A 13,953-nucleotide genomic window follows, 5' to 3' on the forward strand; every position below is an offset into this window, starting at 1 on the left:
TCTGGTTTCCGACAGGGCAGGGCTACTATGGATGGTGTTTTGGACCTCGTCACTTTTGTTGAACACGAACGCGCCCAAAACCGAACTACTCTGGCAGCTTTCCTTGACATTAAACACGCATATGATACGGTGAGCTACGGCCACGTGCTACATGGTCTGTACATTCGGGAGATAAGGGGTCGGGCTCTGCGGTGGATTGCTGACTATCTTCAAGGAAGGTCTGTGTACATACAGACCGAGGACGGGAACAGTGATTATCACGACCTCGGTAGTGGAGTGCCGCAGGGTGGGGTCCTGAGCCCTCTGCTGTTTAATGTAATCATGGCAGATTTACCGCACCGTTTACCCAAGAACGTCTACATCAGCATTTACGCTGACGATATATGTATATGGACGTCTGGGGCGCAATTGCCTGCTTTGCAACAGCGACTCCAGAATGCGTTAGATTGCACGGTATGCTTCCTCTCGGACAGAGGCATGGACGTATCTGTCGAGAAGACTGTATTTATCCCGTTTACTCGGAAAAGAATGAAGAGTCTTCAACTGACTCTCAATGGTCTACCAATTCAGAGGGTGTCTCATCACCGCTTCTTGGGAGTCGTTATTGACGCTCGACTATCATGGTCTGCTCACATAAAACATCTTCAGGAGCGGTCTGAGGCACGGGTCAACGTGCTTCGTCGTCTCTCCGGCCCCCGTTGGGGAATGTCAACGAAGTCCCTACTTACGGTACATCGGGCGCTTATTCGGCAAATGGTAGCTTACCATCTACCTGTACTATATGGGATAAGCAACACAGCAGAGAGGACACTACAGAGAGTTTTAACAAGAGGTCTGAAAATCTGCCTCGGGGTACCTCGAGCCACCTCCAATGTTTTGGCAATAGCAGAAGCTAGAGAACTGCCTGTAGAGGTGCTGAGAACGCAAGAAATAGTGCGCCACTATCTGCGCCTGAATCTGCGCCATGACAAACACCCCCTGGCACGGAAATTGAGATGCCGAAATTCTGACTTCTACAAAGTCATTGCTCCTTACCAGCGCAACTTGCCAAAAACACAGCCTCCAAGAGCGACTCAGCACCCCCCTTGGACTCTAGAGCTACCCCGGATTTGCATCTCCGTGCCTGGAGTACACCACCCCAAGTCCACTTTGCCCACGACAGTGCTGAGACAGCATTGTCTATCTATGATGGAGCGTCACTGTAGCAGCATTGCTATTTTCACTGACGGATCGACGACGGCATCACGCTCAGCATCTGCTTTTGTGGTTCCACTGCACAGGAAAGAGGGAATGGCACGACTGTCGCACAAAACAACTTCAACAACAGCAGAATTGGTGGCCATCCAGCTGGCAATGCAGTACGTAGTAGCACAACAGACACCTGCCGAGTGGGTGGTATACAGCGATTCAAAAGCCGGACTCCAAGCCATGCTTTCATTCTTGGGAAATGGCTGTATGACACCAACAGTTCACCAAATACTCCATGAATACAACAAATGTAGAGTCGCCGGCCACAAAGTAACTCTGCAGTGGATTCCTGGACATGTGGGTATAGGAGGGAATCAAGCAGCAGACGAACTAGCGGACATAGCACACCTATCTTCAACACTACATCCGGTGACATACTCAAAGTCAGATGTTACATCGTCATTAAGGTCATTGTCGCAGGAAATGTGCAGACAGAGATGGGTGCAATTGCAGAGCGATTCGTCGCTGCTACATCGCATAGATCCGGAGCTGAAGTTCTGTGTTCCGTCTACGTTACCGCGCTCTGTTCAGACGTTCTTACACCGGTGTCGCTTGAATGTGCCTTATGGCCGTCATTTTCTTCATAAAGTTGGAAGAGCCGACTCATCGAATTGTTCAGTTTGTGCAACAGTGGAGGATAGTGAGCATATTATAATGCACTGCACTAGGTATGCATCTCAAAGAGCTACACTGAAAGCTACACTTGATCGGCTAGACAGCAGGGTCTTCGATATAGTGAAGGTGTTGGGACTTTGGGCACCGAACACGAGGGATGCTGCCTTGGCGGCACTTGTGAAATTTGTCCAGAGCTGTGGGATGGATACAACCCTCTAGCATCCTGTGTGCATGATCTTGGGATAATTGTGAATAGTGTTTAATTGTGGACTTCTAGTGAACATGTGGATAGTGGACTTCTGAACAGTGAATAGCGAACTTGAGAGTAGAGGACCTGGAAAGTAGTTTTGGGGGGTGGGGTGGGGTGATAATTTTTGTTAGGAGTAGCAGAACAAGTCGGGAGACGAGTTCAATTTCTCCTTGTTTTTTTTTCTTACAAACAAACAAACAAACAAATATTACATGATGCCTCTATAGCATTCTCAGTCTAAAACATCCCCATCATCATCTCCAAAACTTGTTGTTTGTTCTTAGAGTTGTTCTCACGTTCAACGTAATAGAAAGCACGAATATTTTTGTTCAGACAAGGACATCAAAGTTTCGATACAGTATATAGTCTTCGAGAAGCGAATTCACGCTTCCGCGAGAGTGCGTTCTCCATCAATAAATATCAATTACAGTCAAACTCCTTTACAACGAAACTCAGGGGACAGCAAAAAAAAATTTGCAGTAAAGGTATTTTCGTTAAAAAGGATGTCCATTATTGGACCTATAGGGCTCCAGCGGGACCGCAAAAACATTTGCTGTAGTGGTATTTTCGTTAAAAAATTGTTCGCTATAAAGGAGTTTGACTGTAATAATAATAATAATGATGAGTTAAAGAATCGTGTTGAAAAGCGATTGTTGTACGGAATCCCCCTGTATCACCTCTGGCAGACTGTGACGCATACCGAGACCCAGTCCCTTTCGTATGCGGTACAGGTCCCTATAGGTCCGAAGCCTGATAAATATGTGTATCCTAAATGAGCTGTTGTTATACTGGATGGGAGGTTGGGTGCAATGGTCCGTGAGGGCTGCAATTTGACGGTGACGTAACCCTGGTAATGTTACGGCAGGAAATATATATAGGCGCCGGTGTAGGGATGTGCCCCTTGTTTCAGGGTCGAGGGGGTTGCGTGTGACAGCTACCAGCTTGTGGTAATGAATGTTTCGGTTCACTGCATTTTTCACGGGCACAGGGCGGAATAGATCTCATGTACTTTACTTGAAGAATAGATGATCGGCTTAAGGGGGCGCGACAACTTTCAGCCTCCGTGGGATTCTCCATTAATTTTAAAGGCCGTATACCGGGTGTTTCAGTTAAATCCCCTGGCTAAATAATTCGCGAACGGGTGCACCAATCCACGAACTTTCTTTTTACAGGTATATCTGTCCGATACGACCTACAAGCTGCACATCGTGTGAATGAGTGAGAGGCGCTCATTATTAAAATATAAATGCAAATGAGTTTCGTAAAAAAGCGTAACTTCTAAAGCAGGGCGCTGTCGGCATTAAAATGGGTACTACCCCTTTTGGGACCTTCAGTGGACACCTTTTAGAGAAAAATCTGCCACCGAAGCGGGTCATTTGTTGCAGTAATTAATTGGTTTCGGTTTACGTATTTTTGTCGCAGCTGGTCGCGGCGAAGCGCAAAAGGGCGTATTTCATTGGTGTATTTCATTGGTGTAATTCATTGGTGTAAGGACGTAATTCATTGATGGATAAGGGAGTGAAAGAGCGTCCTTTTGCGCTTCGCCGCGACCAGCCGCCACAAAAATACGTAAACCGAAACCAATTAATTACTGCAACAAATGACCCGCTTCGGTGGCAGATTTTTCTCTAAAAGGTGTCCACTGAAGGTCCCAAAAGGGGTAGTACCCATTTTAATGCCGACAGCGCCCTGCTTTAGAAGTTACGAATTTTTACGAAACTCATTTGCATTTTTATTTTAATAATGAGCGCCTCTCACTTATTCACACGGTGTGCAGCTTGTAGGTGGTATCGGACAGATACTTGTAAAAGAGGAAAGTTCGTGGATTGGTGCACCCGTTCGCGAATTATTTAGCCCGGGGATTTAACTGAAACACCCGGTATACAGCGCCGTTAGGTCGTGAAATACCGTATTTTCCGGTGTATAAAGCGCGCGTTATATACAGTAAAAAAAAGTGCTCTGAAGAGGTCCTGCGCGTTATCTAACGGTGCACGTTATACACGGAAATATTTTCCTACAGAGTTCCTTTTTCTGGTCGGTGTCGTACAAATTCTTACCTCAGGTGTGTTGTGCGTTTGCCACAAATCTCTTAGGGGCAGTGGACAAAGCCGGCGAAAGGGGCGCTGGACTTCATAAAAGTTAATGATACTGCTTAAGGACGCTATTGAGCAGTCAATAATCCTGAATTCATTTCAGAAGGCTGGCGTGATTGAGAAGGGACGCGAAACTAAATATGTTTAAAATAAAGTATATGCATATATTATATACGCCGCCTTGGTTTATCGTGTATAGTGGTGGCAATACAGAAGCTTGTAACAACACTACGGTGCGCGTTATACATAGAACTTTTTTCAAATTCGGCCCGTTTTTAGGAGTGCGCGTTATACACCGGAAAATACGGTACGTCTTGTCTGGAAAAGTTCAGTGATTTCTAGCGCCTCACGACTAAGTTTTCGGTGTGGACCTTCGAAGCCTTCCTATACCGGGTGTTTCAGTTAAATCCCCGGGCTAAATAATTCGCGAACCGGTGCACCAATCGAATAACTTTCTTTTTTACAAGTATCTGCCCAATACCGCCTACAAGATGCGCACCGCGTGAATGAGTGGGAGGCGCTCATTATTTAAATAAAAATTGAAATGAGTTTCGTGAAAAAAGCTAACTTCTAAAGCAGGGCGCTGTCGGCATTAAAATGGGTACTACCCCTTTCGGGGACCTTCAGTGGACACCTTTTAGAGAAAAATCTGCCACCGAAGCGGGTCATTTGTTGCAGTAATTAATTGGTTTCGGTTTACGTATTTTTGTCGCGGCTGGTCGTGGCGAAGCGCAAGAGGACGTAATTCATTGGTGCAATTCATTGGTGTAAGGACGTAATTCATTGGTGGATAAGGGAATGGAAGAGCGTCCTTTTGCGTTTCACCGCGACCAGCCGCGACAAAAATATGTAAACAGAAACCAATTTATTACTGTAACAAATGACCCGCTTCGGTTGCAGATTTTTCTCTAAAAGGTATCTACTGAAGGTACCAGAAGGGGTAGTACCCATTTTAATGCCGACGGCGCCCAGAAGTTATAGCTTTTTTCACGAAACTCGTTTGAATTTTTATTTAAATAATGAGCGCTTCCCGCTCATTCAAGCGGTGCGCATCTTGTAGGCGGTATTGGACAGATACTTGTAAAACGGAAAGTTATTCGATTGGTGCACCGGTTCGCGAATTATTTAGCCCGGGGATTTAACTGAGACACCCGGTATACAGTGCTTCAATGACTTATTTTATTTTATTTGTTGATACTGTTAGGCCTCAAGAAGTGTTAGAGGACTATATGAATGGAATAGATATATTACAATGTCACAAAATTTCACAGAACGATTTACTAGGACACTGTAGTACAAAAAATTACAGGACGGTTACGACTGTGTATAACGCGAATTTCAGAGGTATAGTTGTTGTGTGTGGATGTTGACATTTTTATTGCTGATATATGCGCAACTATTTTAGAGTGACGGGTGATCTGTGAAGGGAGTGGTGATGCGTAGAGCTGGGATTAGCGGGACAAAAATATTACTAAAATCGGGACAAAAGCGGGACAAGAACCGCCGCAAAATCGGGACACTTTCCGGGACAACGTACCCATCTTTGGGTATGTCAAAAACTGCTTTTATTAGCTTTAGATTATTTTAACTTGTTTCGCATCACCGAAACCGAAACCGAGGGTTTTGTGATAGAAATAGTGCATGTATCGCACAAATTACCTGACGAAGGCACCGGCAGTTGGAGGGTGGGAGAGGACAATCAGGGACAGGCTGTTACACGTATTCTTCTATTGTTTTGACGAAAAAAAAAAAAAAGAGTTCTTAAATGCATTTGTATGACTGTCGATCGTGATCACTCACAAAATAAACATGCTTCAAACGAGAATCCTAACCTCATTGAACACTGTAAAAATATCCATAAATATATATACATTTGCTTAGAGTTATTTGTCCAGATTCGTTTGTATATAGTTAGCATTGCTAATAATTATTTCGTATCAAATTGTCATTAATCAGAGTTCATGAAATCCTTGTCACTTTTCTTTCAGTGAGACTTATGATACTGTCGGCACTCGAGTGTAACCTTTTATTACATTAATAATAATAATAATAATAATAATAATAATAATAATAATAATAATAATAATAATAATAATAATAATAATAATAATAATAATAATAATAATAATAATAATAATAATAATATAATAATAATAATAATAATAATAATAAATCTTTATTTTCCAGTTTCGTGAATAGGGCTGAGGCAAAAAGTCCTAAGGACTTGACAAAGGCCTCAACTCCCTGCAGCAGCGAAGATACATCGAATGTTTACGTGATACAACCATAGATACACAAAAAAGGCAAAACATACATCACACACACACGCAAAGGTTTGACAATGTTTGACAAAGTTTGACAATACATCACGAAGTATGGAAAAGCTACTTTGAAAAGCAGACTGCTAAAGTGACGTAACAAATCCGTTTCCGATATAACAGGGGACATATATATATATATATATATATATTTTTTTTTTTTTTTCTAAGGAATCGTACCCTTGTCAAGCGGCTATATCACCGCTTTTTGGCCAACTTCCACTTACAGATATAGGAAGGGAGTTGCCTCGGGACAGATATGTTTACATTTCTGTTTACGTTTCTGTTTACATTACAGATATGTTTCTCGACACAACTGACAATATGTGATTTGATTTAGAATACAAACGTTGGTTGCGTCTTTGAGCTTTCTCATCACCTCCACAAACGCAATGGGGTCAGTGTACCGCCATAACGGCGGAGAATGACACACCACATCATCTTCCCATTTATGTGTGTGTGTGTGTCTTTGAGCGCTGTATCAAACGTGCTTAAATGCGACAGCTTTACAGAGCCATCGTTGTCGGTAAATTTTTGGCAATATTCTTTTTATCATGCTATGAAATTTGAACTGAAAGCCTTTTAACGTTTCGTGAAATCGTTTAAATTTTTACACCGGTACTTTGGTCACAGTTTCAGCGCAATCGCAAACACTGTCTGGTGATCACGTCGTTGTGGAAGCTCTGCTTGCGGGAGACGGAACCTCATTGCCGGGCTCTCTCCCGCCGTCTCTCTCAGGCACAGGACTTCGCCCGCCACGATCGCTCGCGCAGTCCTTGAGGAGGGCGACCCCAGCCGAGGCCTCCTTAAAATAAGCCCCCACTCCCTCACAAGGACTAGAGACACTAATCAGAGACCTCCTGATGATATAAGAAACGCTCCTCCTTAGAATAAACCCCCGCTGTTAGAATACTGCACCCTGTGCCAGAGAGATGCCCTCTCTTGCTCAGCATGTTTATAAAGGAAGTAAATTGTTGCAGACGCCATGAAACAGAGCAGACGATGTCGCGGCCGCCTTTGTCGACAGCGACGACTGACACGCATTCCGGCCTGGGCTTTACCGTCCGTTGGATAGTTTTATTTCGAAGCAGTTGAGCCCCTGTTTGATTGTGGCGACCGGTTTCGGACAACCGGTTTGTAAACAATTTGGGCGCGTCTGTCGACTTCCGGCTGATTGTCATGATGAGAAGAGTGTTAGTGCAATGTTCTCGCCGGATTTAATGTACTGTGACCAGTCGTTATGTCTGGATCTGGAAGACCCTGTCCCATAGACCGCATCTAACCGTTCCGGATTTCTCAGTCTTATAGGAAGCCGTTTTCAAGCATATTTTATTTTTTCTCTACTTCCACTGGCGTGTTTGAAGATTGTCTCGTTTTTTTTTTTTTTTTGACGTTGCCACGCCTCAGAGTTGCATTTGCGCTTGCCGTTTGAAAGCTCCAGAGCGACGACTTAGTGGGACAATGAGGCGTCGCAGTCTCTCGAAGTTTCATGTAGTCATGTCCTTAACTGCGTACTCACATGAACGTATTCACCGAAAGATGCACAAAACATCATAGCTCTCTGCTACAACGTGATCACGCTGGCGCTCAACGTCAACACCGACAAAGCCTGATCGCTTGAACAACGTGACGTAACAGCTTCGCCAGTCAGCCGCATGGGCAGCCACTTGTAGCCACAAAAAGCTTCTGTTTACAAGCGCCTGCGGCGATTGGCTGACTTTGTGTGTCTACGTGCGAAAGAGTAAGAGGAGGCATTAAGCAGGTATTCTGTCAACCTCATGTCATTTCGTGGCCTTCTATACACAAGGAACTCTTGTGGCTCAACCACAAGATATTCCGTAGCAGACGACAGAGCCGATGGTGTCGTCTGCTATGGGCGCTGTACGAAACTGCCGATATTCCAGCGCCGTGTGGATACTTCCGCCCCACGATCAGTTTTTGTTTTCTTTTCTTCCACTAGAATATTCCATGGGGGATGTTGCTCGTGCGGATACACGGAACGGGTCATTGCAAGGAATTCATGCACACGCTTGCCGAGTTGCGACTCTAGCCTCGCTCAAAACCCGAGGTGCGTGATGCTTCTGATGTGAAAGCGTTGCGTCACATCACGGTGCCCTTCCATCGCGCTCGGAAATCCGTTTGAGTGATGCTTACTTCCTGCTGTGCCATCTGTGGACCTTCCAATGCGTCATCCCACGTGCCAGTGTACCGGTTACAGGATTACCCTCGGTAGCAACACTGATGGGGAGGCTGCAGCTGTCAGGTTCCGTTGCACACGCGAAATTAGAGCAACATCTTTGCAACGTCTCACGTGCAACGCAACACATTTATCAAAATGAAGCAATCATGTATTGCAGTTGACAGCTGCAAAAGGGTGCAAGAACAACAATAAAACGTTATTTTGAGATGATGATGATGGTGGTGGTGGTGGTGGTGTAAGAAAGTGCGCTTTGTACGCTCTTAAAACAGAACTTCACCGAAGAGAGCTTCACCGAGGGAACTTCAGAGAAGGGGGGGGGGGGGTACGCCTTTTTGGTGCAATTTGGATATTTCATAATTGCCGCAAAAAGGCGTACGCCTCCTCTCCCTTAGAATCAGAAACGATAACCCTGTCATTCGTGGCAATGGTTGGCGCACAGATGTTACGCGGTGAAGTCCTGTTTTTAAAGTGACTTTCAAAGGCACCGTGTCCTCGAAAAAGCTCTCCTTGAACAGTGAATGAGCTCCTCAAAGGGTACACGAGTCGCTAGGTAATCAAATCACGTTGATATTGCTTCCACGTGTTATTGCACTTGCAGCAATTCAATTACTTTCATTTTCATTCGTTGCTCCCTGTCTTAATTTGACATCCCTGCATGGGGGCGTTGGGTCGATCCAGGACCACGCTCTAAATTGTTGAAGAGCATCATCAGTGGGGACATAAGATAACAAGTGATAATGGTGCCAAGTAGTGCACTAGCAAAACAACACAAGGTAAGATATAGTTTGCGTTACAACGAGCATTCCACTAAAACTCCCGCAAGCGTTTGCGAATTTAAGGAAAACATCCTGGTTTGCCTGGTTCGCAATCCTGGTTTGCACCTCGCGGGCCTCTTACGTTATACCTGTAACAACGCTGCACACGTTCGTTTGTGTGTCTTCTATCTTTCACGTCTGATGTCATCTATTCAGGAGACCGCATACGGTCTTTTTGCTTTAATCCCACCACGGGAGGGGGGCACGTTTATTTCGGGCACCAACTTGAAACGGAAGAGCGCCGTAAGATAGAGGGGTCGTAATCCTCCACCCCGAGGACGGAGGGCTTGCATCAGTATTGCGCTTTGGCACAGCCAGACGGAGTCTTACCGCTTCGGGTGGATGGTTTCATGAAGCACTTGTAAGTTGTGATCGGTCAAACATGGGACGACCCTTTTAATTGGTGAAAGCTTCGTAACAGCCCTGGAGGGGTGATATATGCTGACTCATTTTTCCGGTCCGTCCTCATCTGCGATTGAGTCACTGGCGATGAGACGCCAATGTGCGGAGAGGTTGTCCTACGCGATGACCTCGTAAATATGGAAAGGAGGCAATAAAGTGTGTTGATTGAAGGAGGGGTCGGTGTCGTATTGCTGACTGAGATTGTTACTCATTTTGAGAGAAGACATGGGGGCTGGTTAATGGCGTTATGTATGCCTTGTACTGCAAGGCCAGAGTAAAATATAGTATTGTTGTTCTGTGTGACGTAGTTTATGAGTTTTTATTTTTATTTTATCCTAGTGCCTCCAACACAAGGAAAATAAACCGCCGGCTAAGGAGAGCACATCGCGGATTGTAAACTCAACGACACACTGACTCAGAATTAATTGTGAAGAAAACATGCAACCAAGGTGCAGGAAGAGGTTATACGATGTTTCGGAGCCGGTTCTGCTCCTTTCTCAGGGGTGACTGTATAGTGTAGTGTAGTGGCCGTAGGCAGCAGCGTTCTTGTCGTGGTTGAAAGTGATTCGAAGACTCTGGAGCACGGCGCCAGCCCGAGCGCTGACGTCAGAGGCGCGGGAGTTTGGATTGTTCTTATTGGTTCTCAGAAAAACGTGACTTCACCCCAAACACACTGCCAGTGGGAGTTGAGAACTGCACTGGCCGAGCACCCGCCAGAATGTGTATTACCTCCTTTGTAGTAAACTGTGGTTTGGATGCAATCTATCGTTTCATCCATCTATCTCAAGTATCGTCGTAACCCTTCGCAGCCCTGCCATCACAGCGGAAACCAGGAAATACAAGTAAATCAAATTGTACTAACACACGAAAAGAAAAGTACATTTTGTGATTAATAATAATAATAATAATAATGGTACCGATATGCTACACGTTAGGTGAGTCAGCCTATCTTACGACTCTGCGTGGTTCCTCATCCTCAATGTTCTTCTACTCAAAGTAATCCACCAGCTCGCTTGCCTCATGATGTTATGTGCCACACAAATAAAATAAAACACTGAGCACTGAGATTACCCCCCCCCCCTTTTTTTGTTTCGTTTTTCGATGCACAGTTTTCTCCAACGAATAAAATGAGTTCCTGCGGAAGAAACGATGAGCGTAGGTGACCTACAGAGCGAGCGCGAGGGATCTGTCCCGCACACCTTTAAAAATCATTTTCCTTTTGATAAGAGCTCATCGCAGAACGAGAGGACATCGTGACGTTGGCTACTCCCGTCACGTGACCAGTGACGTACAGCGGTGCAGCTCGAGCATGTATAAGAAGCGCGTGAGCTGCGAAGGAAAAACAAAGAAACAAGGCACCGAGAGCATCGTGTCGGCCGTCTGCGACTGCTTTCGCCGACTGTTTTTTTTTTTTTTGTAAGTTCGATTGCTCAGCTATAACGCACCGCAGGGCTAAAATATTTTACATGGTGACTCCTTGTGGACAGCTTGATAGACGAGGCAGGATTTCGAGTGATGTTAAATGTCTCCTCATTGCTCCTTTAGGTATAGTTTGAAAAAATCTGGCTTCAGTACCACTTTTCTTCCCCTTTAAAGCGTCAGGGGAAACCGCGACGTTATTTCCGTTTTTACACTACCGAAAAAAAAAAACCTTCTTTCGTCGACGTGCTTCTGAGAAGTCCGCCTTTTCTCAGCAACCCCGCACTCCGGCGAAACGAGCTTCGTAATACGTCTTATCGGGCAGCGAGTAATTAACTTACTCTGGCCCCGTGTGCCGGTTGGCTTCCGGAGCATGCGGCTCGCGTCCGGAGCCACGAGACTTCGAGGAAATTATCGCATTATATAAGAGCTTCATCGGGATGAGAGGCCCGCTTAGAATTGTGAGTAATGCGCATTAGGCTATTAGCAAGTTCTCCGGGAAAGGATATGGTATTCATAGAAAGGATATTCATATCGGTCAGGATGTAGTTTAAAAGAGTTTTTTTTTTTTTTTTTTTTTGACTTGAGCTTAGAGGGACCTTAATCGGACTGTCGGGTGTGGTTTTTGTGCGGAATGTTGTATGTATAGGCTTACCTGTACTGCTGCTGCATACGTCGTTTTCGGTGACTGACACAGTGGAGGTCTTTGCATTTATACCCCCCCCCCCCCACACACACACTCCACCCAGATCTCATGTTTATACTATTTCTATCAAGGCAGCAGGCAATGCATCTTAGCAAAGTGAACATGATCTGCCCGCGGTGCCATCAGAACAAGGCTTTTCTTGAATGGTCGCCAAACAGATGATGTGGAAATACCGGAATTTCGCAACATAATTGAATACCATTATATCATTAATAAGATTTCGTATTGATGATATAATGCTGGTATTTTTTCGGGTTTTCGCACCCGCTCAGGCATTTGTCTTGTCTATGTCCTTTTCTCCGTCCTATATCCTTCGCTCTTCTCGCGCATTTCAGATCGAGAAAACGCTCGGAGGCTGACTGACCAGCTGTCCATCGGCAATGTCTGTGTTCCGCTCTCTGGTTTCATTTATCCATCTTCTCTCGAAGCATTCGTCTTGCTAGACATAAAGTACCTAGTGTAGCATTTCGCAGCCGCAAACGTCTGGAGTACAGCCCGCACAGCGTCGAATTGGGCCAACAGCTCAGCGGATTTCTTTTCTCGACTGACGTATATAACTCGATCGTCGGCAAAAATAAATCGTGAAAGTCAAGTGTTGGTCAGTCACTTGGTTACCAGGCAACTGAAAAAAGGAACAGAAAAGAAAGAAAACGCCGTTCATATACTTTTAAATAAAGTTTTACAAAAAAAGCACCAACTGTATAGATGTAACGAATCAATCAATCAATCAACCTACGCTGACACGCATTGTTGCGAGTCTGAATATAACATCTGAAGATATCAGAAGGTGTAAATTTGTGTAGGCTAACGAAAACTTAGATGATCACTAAAAAATCTGAGACTTAGTCTCTACCACGTTCAGAGGCGATAGTAACGATGATAAATTGGAGTTCTATGACGCGAAAGCCCACTTTAGAAAAAAGAAAAGAAAGACTCCTGTGTTGCTAGTTTTGACATTTCACGCACGTGTGTTGTGTTGTGTTAAATGTCGCGAGCACTTGATTCCTGTTACCGGGAAAGCAACTGTCCAGGCTCAAATGCAAGCTGCACAATTACTGTCGAATGTCTTTTCATCACGCCTAAAATTGACAGAACATCTTTTTCTGACAGGAGCACTTCACCGCATAACACTCTCCTAGCCAGCCATCGTCCCGAATGGCTTCCGTTCTTTCCCGTGGCTTATTGAAAACGGGAGGCACGCGCCCAAGCAACACAATGTACTGAAAGTCGAGTGCAATAGGGGTGGACGGGTAGGTGGAAGACCTTGAACGAACTGGTGAAACTAAAGAACATTGATAAGACACATACCGTCCCCCCTATTGCACTCGACTTTCGGTACATTGTGCTGCGTGGGCGCCTTTTTGTGACACATATGCGGTTATCTTAACTGTCACAAAAACCTGTACGTCCCACGCTTTCCACAAACCAAGATTGAAAACGGTATCATTCTGCGCAGTGGTTGACCTTCAGCGTGCCTTCACCAGTGGAGGCGCATAGACCCATGTCCAGGAAGCATAGAGCGAGAGTGAGGGCAGGGCGGGTGGTTCACAAACATTCATGGCGCTTGCAAACGTGTGCCTGCTAGTGCTGATGTCAGTCCAAAACCGGAACCACATGTACATAATGCTATTTGTTTCTGTTCGTCTGGGAAACTACGGAGAAGAGCGAGGAACGAACCACCAGAGGAACTTCTGCCAAACACATCTGCACATGCATCTCAATGAGGCACATCTTTGATCCAATAACCACTGGTTGGAGCCACTGTCCTTTTTAAACCAAACAAATAATAATAATAATAAAAAAAAACAAAGGTTCAGTGTTTAGCACATCAGCAAGGATTTTCCTACACTCCCCCCAGGGGGGTGTACACCCCTCTGAAATTTCTGA

The sequence above is a fragment of the Ornithodoros turicata genome, chromosome 6 (genome assembly GCF_037126465.1).
Source record: "Ornithodoros turicata isolate Travis chromosome 6, ASM3712646v1, whole genome shotgun sequence".
Lineage (NCBI taxonomy): Eukaryota > Metazoa > Arthropoda > Arachnida > Ixodida > Argasidae > Ornithodoros > Ornithodoros turicata.